This window comes from Hevea brasiliensis, unplaced genomic scaffold (genome assembly GCF_030052815.1).
Source record: "Hevea brasiliensis isolate MT/VB/25A 57/8 unplaced genomic scaffold, ASM3005281v1 Scaf427, whole genome shotgun sequence".
NCBI classification, from domain to species: domain Eukaryota; kingdom Viridiplantae; phylum Streptophyta; class Magnoliopsida; order Malpighiales; family Euphorbiaceae; genus Hevea; species Hevea brasiliensis.
The window spans coordinates 1-6,508 of NW_026614948.1; the positions used below are offsets into that span (position 1 = coordinate 1).

At 30.3% G+C, this 6,508-nt stretch overlaps 1 non-coding gene across 1 annotated transcript; it reads left to right on the forward strand.

Annotated features, from left to right (window-relative positions):
- Positions 1-3,588: 3,588 nt before the first annotated feature.
- On the forward strand, positions 3,589-6,269 carry LOC110652774 (uncharacterized). Its single transcript, XR_009146896.1, has 2 exons — positions 3,589-3,888; positions 4,485-6,269. It is a non-coding gene; the product is annotated as an uncharacterized LOC110652774 (transcript).
- The last annotated feature ends 239 nt before the right edge of the window (positions 6,270-6,508 follow it).

Genomic DNA, 6,508 nt, shown 5'->3' on the forward strand with positions numbered 1-6,508 from the left:
CCAATAAAAACATTCCTCTTCATTCTAAGTATGCTTTGCATTAAATTATCTATATCTCTTCTCCAAAACCTTTGTTTACTCCTCCACAATCGCTCTAGTCCTATTTGTGGGGCATAAGCACTAACTACATTTCCATCAAGTTTCTCCTTCTAGGGTACTAGCTTTATTTAGTATAAATTACTTATCTCTACTCTTTTCCACACAATTTCATTACAGCTGTCTTTTTCAACATCCTGTCTATGATTATACTCTACCCTGCGCTTGTTTCTCTCCTTTCCGGTAAAACCACAATTTGTATCCCGTTACCCACTTGCTTTTTTTCTCTCCTACCCATTTAGTCTCCGAATGCAAGCAATATTCACCCTTTTTCCTTTCCCAAGGTATCCACAAGCTCCATTAAATTTCCCGTAAGTGATCCAACATTCCCAAGTACCAACTCCCGATCCTCCTCCTATTCTGCTTCCCTTCCTAATTGGTCTCCTCTCTATGATATCTTCTATTGCTTTCTATGTCTATCTTGTGTTCGCTCCACTATCTGTTTCTGTGAACTAACTTCGTTATCCACATCCATCCATGAGGCGAACCCTTGCTCACTTTAACACCACACCTAAAGCGCGCATGGCTCGTCACTCACTGGTGTGAACGCCCTACACTTTTGCATATTTCTCACTATACCCGAGCTCCGATGTAGCGCGTCGTAAGTAGAGGACGCCTCAACGTTTATATCATTTGAATCTATATCATAAGGTGTGACGAAATTTTTACGCTGGTTGTCACTTACCGCAACCCTCCTCCTTTATCTGGGTTTGGGATCGGCTAAGCGCAAACTACTTAGGCGGAGTTTATTAATATCCTTTATAATGTTTAAAAAAAAAAAAGAGATCAACTATATAAAACACATGTTAAATTAAAATAATATTTTATATGCAAAATGACAAAGGTAGACATGTATGAAGCACCCAACGAAATTTATTTAAATTTAATTTGTTATAATTAAATAAATATATAAAATTTATATATTTAATAAATAAATATTTAATTAGTCATATTAATTTATATTAGTCAATGTACAAATGTTTACATATGTAAGACAAAAGTAATTGTGGGTTGCCTTTTTATTATGATGTGGCTGCATCAACTAAGACTAACTGGCACTATTAACTACTGAATTATTGGCAGCAAATCTTGCATTATAAACTATATTATATGCGCATAATTGAGCCAAACCCTTCTGTGAATGGCTACATTCTTCGTCTCTTCTTAATTTATTGGAAAATTTATTATTTAATTTTTATATTTTAATAAATTATTTATTTAATCTCTTTATTTTAAAAATATATTATTTATTATTTTATATTTTAATTCCTGAACATTTAATTTATATCTTTATTTTAAATCAATTTTTTGTCAATTCAATTATTTAATCCTTATTATTTGAATAATATAATTATTTAATCTCATATTTTATAATATTAACTATTTAGTATTTATAATTAAATAATATAACTATTTTTTTATCTTTTAACTAACTTGATTAATAAAACATTTGCTTTAAAAATGATAAGGAGTAAACAGTGTATATACTAAAATATTGGAAGATTAAATAATATATTTTTTAAAATAAGGGTAAGTAATAATTTTTTTAATATGAAAAAAAAATCTTCATCTTTGCTTCCGAGAACCCAATAAAAAATAACTACTCAATTAGCACCATATAAAGAGAAAAAGAAACGAAAGCAACATCACTTTTCAACAGTGAGAATTTTAGGGTTCGAAGCAATTCTAGTGAGGAGGCTTTTATGTGATGCGACCGATGGCTACACCCACCGCCATTGACCAGGGATGGATCAGTAGACCGACTTTTATTTAGGGTTGCTAATGGATTAAATATTTATGAATATTTAATTTAATTAAATTTTTAAATATCAATTAAAATTATTTAAATTTTAAAAAACATATTCATTAGAGATTCGTTTTGATTTAAGTTTTGGTTATTGAACATCGATTAATTAAATTCGTTTATATAAATAATTAATTAAATATAAATATATTTTTTATAATAATATTTATAAATTTTTATATATTATATTTTAAATAAATAAAATTTATAATAATTTATAGAATTATTAATTTTTTAAAATTTAAATTATTAATAAAAATATTTTTAAAATTATTAATTAAAAATATATAAAATTAAATAAATTTTGATATTTTTTTAAATGATAATTATTAAATTTTAGAGTTTGAATAGTTAAAAATAAATTTTAATCAATTTAAAATAATTTAAATGTTAAAAATATTAATTAAATTCTAATAGAGTGATTTTCGTGAATAATTTACTCTCATTAAAATTAAATTATGAGTTTTCTCCTTGCAACTGCAAAAGTTTTGGAAATTTATAAATTTAATTCAATCAATTATATAAAAATCAAATAAATTGATAAACATCAGCACATTTTAATCTCATGAACAATCAAAAAAATGTTTGGATTTCACTTCAAATGATCTTCATTATATGTCGATTTAAAATATTTTTGTGAATAAAATTATAAAACATAAATATATCAACAACTAATTAAAGTTTAAAATTTTATTCTTAAAATATATTTTAATATTTTATCATTGAATTAAAATGTTAAAGGAACTTGAAATTATTTTTAAAAGTTTAAATTAATTCGTTTATTATAGCTACAGTTAGAAAATACAATTTTGAATATTTATTAAAGAAGATAAAAAATTGTTTTAAAAAATTTTAATGTATTCGATATTTTAAAATCATTAATTTATTTTAATTATAAAAACTGTTAAATTGTTGTTCTAAAATGATTTTTCTATTATTTAATTTTTATTTTCGTGTTTATAAGCCTTATACTTATAAATTAATTTAATTAAATATTTTATTATATTCTTTACATTTAATTTTTAAATTTTTTTATAAATCTTATTTAATATTTTTTTAATTATTTTAATAATAAATATACTTATAAATTTTTTTTTCATCAAATACGTTCACTGTTTATTAATTATTTATAAACACTTTATTCAAACACATAATTACTTAAAATTTTTAAATATTTATAAATTTAAATTATAATGCTTATAAACTAATTTTTAACTATTAACTTATTTACATTAGGAAAAACTGCATATATATATATATATATATATATATATATATATATATATATATATATATATATATTCATTGACAACAATCTTATTATAAGCAATTTTGTTTAAAAATTATTTTAATATAAATAATATATAATTTTTTAAAAAGCAATCTTATTCTAATTTATGTTTATATTATTTTTATGATACAACAATTATATTTTATATCTATATATAAGTAATTATATTAAAAAAATTTTAAAAATTAATTAAATTTAATTTAATAATAATTTTAATTAATTTTTATTTTAACACTACTAAATTTCGAGTTTAAATTTAATCTAATTTAATTTTATTAAAAATAATTAAAAGGATTAAAAAAAATTGCCTAAGATAAGTGGAAGGGTTAAAACCTGCACCACAAGCACCTTCGAGAATTGACCTCAAATGACACAGTCCCCCCAATGAAAAAAGGGTACACCGTCACCATTAACAAACGGTGGCAAAGTAAGATTTGTCTAGTGGAGGCTTCTACCGTTTATCGCCGCCTTATAATCAGAAGCTGCATTGCGTCTCTTTTTTCTTCTTTCTATTCACGTAAACCGCAGTTATCTCTCTGTTTCTTTTGACGGAACACACAAGAGCAGCAGAACAAGGGGGAAAAAAAATCTAGTACAAAAAAAAAATGGAGGTTGTTGACGATGGTGATAATATGATGGAAATGATCCGCACCATCGCCTCTGCTGCTTCTCACTTCCTCGATACTATTCCTACAAGGTACTCCTTGAAGGTTCCCTTCCATTCCTCTTCATTTTAGGTCTGTAGAATTTTTTTTTTTAAAGAATTTTCTTCTGGGGATTGCGTGAAAATTAGTAATAATAATACTAATCGTTATTAGGTAGCGGAGATATTGATGGATTTGATGGTTTTGATTCAGTGTTTTCCACCTGTGTTTGGCGGATTTCGAGATATTCTTGGGTTGGGGTTAGATATAGTGTTTCTTTAGCGTTTTAGAAATCTCTTAATCTCCCTCCTTGGGTAGAGATTGAAGAGAGTGTTTTTTTTTTTTCCAAGTTTTTATAATTTTATACCTATATACCGGCTAAAAAAATTTATATTTTCTTCATTTGTTGGTTTTTTTTTTTTAATTAGTTAGTAAATTAAAGTTGGGTTGGGGGGTATTTAATCCGTTCTTTGATTTTGTTGATTTTTATTGTGGGTGTATGGAGATTTAGTTGTCTGATTTATAAATCTAGGGTTTTGATGGAGGGGAAATATTGTGGGGATTGATAAATTGATGAAGGTGTTTATGAGGTTGTTCTTTTCCTGAATTGGTTTCAATTTGGATATGTATATATTCAACCACCCACCAGAAACAAAACCCATCAAGCAAATGAGCTGAAGTATGGGAGATTCTCTCCGCACAGCCTTGTCAATGGAGAATCATCACCCATCCACGCTTTTGTCAATGGATTCCAGTGCCTCCTCTCACGAAGAATTGGATTTGGAGATGAATTGTCAAATCATACTTTCCCGTCCACCTGATATCAATTTACCCCTGTCTGCCGAGCGTAGTCCTCCACCACAGTCATGGAATTCAGAACCATGTGATATATTAGATGTTGGACTTGGTCAGAAGGTTTATGAGACTGAGAGTTTCCTTAATGTCCCCAAGGTTGGAAGGAAATGCGCCAAACGGGTTGATAGTATTTGGGGTGCTTGGTTTTTCTTTAGTTTCTACTTTAAACCTGTTTTGAATGAGAAATCAAAGGCCAAGATTACCTGGGACAGCAATGGAGTTTCTGGATTCGACAAATCGGATCTCAAACTTGACGTTTTCATGGTTCAGCATGACATGGAGAACATGTACATGTGGATTTTCAAGGAGGCCTGAGAATGCATTGCAAGATGCAGCTGAGGAGCTACATGAATGGACATTCTCGTCAAGGAGCGTCCTTTCCATTTAGTGTGGATAAGGGTTTTGTCCGATCACACAGAATGCAGCGGAAGCATTATAGGGACTGTCAAATCCTCAGTGTGTGCATGGAATTGAAGTTGTTCCCTCACCCAATCTCATGGGTTTTGATGAGGATGATAAGAAAAGATGGATGGAACTCACAGGCAGGGATTTGAACTTCACAATCTTACCTGAAGCCAGTAATTTCAGTTCTTGGAGAAACCTTCCGAACACAGATTTCGAGCTTGAGAGGCCACCTCCTCCTATAAAGAGTGCCTCTAATTCTCACTCAAACAAGCTGCTCAATGGGTCTGGGCTCAATTTGTCAACTCAGCCATCCAGCCATAGCAACGGTGATGGGACAGACATATCACCTGTCAGCAGCAAAAGAAGGAAGGACTTTTTCCCACATGGAAGTGATGATGATTGTTATTTGGCTGTTAGTCCTCCTTCTGATCGGATGGCAGATATAGAACTTCACCCAAATGAGCAGCCACAATGGTTGCATGATTTTAGTGGGGTTATGAAGAACGCTTATGGGCCAGTGACTGCTGCAAAAACAATCTATGAGGATGAAGAAGGTTACTTGATTATTATCAGTTTGCCTTTCGTGGATCTGCAGAGGGTGAAGGTCTCTTGGAGAAATACACTTACTCATGGTATAATTAAGGTATCTGGTGTGAGCTTATCTCGCATGCCATTCGTCAAGAGACATGATAGGACATTCCAACTTGCAGATCCAGCTTCTGAGCATTGCCCACCCGGGGAGTTTGTTAGAGAAATCCCACTTTCAACTAGAATTCCTGAGGATGCTAACATAAAAGCATATTATGATGGGCCAGGATCTGTGCTAGAGATTCTAGTGCCTAAACTTCGCGAGGGACCAGAAGAGCATGAGGTTCCTGTTTGCCTTCGTCCTCACCTCGGAGGCAATGATCTCATGTTAACTTGAGGTAGGCATTGGGCGGTTGCAGTATTTGGTACTCTATTGTTTCACTAGGCATGTACCATAAAGTGTAATTGATGAAACAAAATGTGCAGCTCAGCTTTGTCTTTTGCAATTTTTGGCGTCTAATTGTTATGGCTTTATTTTATTTTATTTTATTTATTTAATGCATATGGTTAGCATTCTACTGTAACTTGTGTTAGATTCTTGAAATTATATTTGGTTTAACATTTATATAAATTATTATATCATGAATATGTCTTTGCAGCGAAACTGTCGTGAATCTCTGGCTTTCGATGATAAACATGAAGTTCTTTAATATGGCTTATGGCAAAGCAGCAAGATGCCTGTGAATTTGATTGAAGGTAAAGAGTTAAAATCAAACCCGGGATGTTGAGTGAGAATTTACCATTTGTGGCTGGAATGTACAAGCTATGCCACTGTTTTTTAGAGGTGAAGAAGACGCTTCATTTTGGCCTCACGCTGGAAATGGG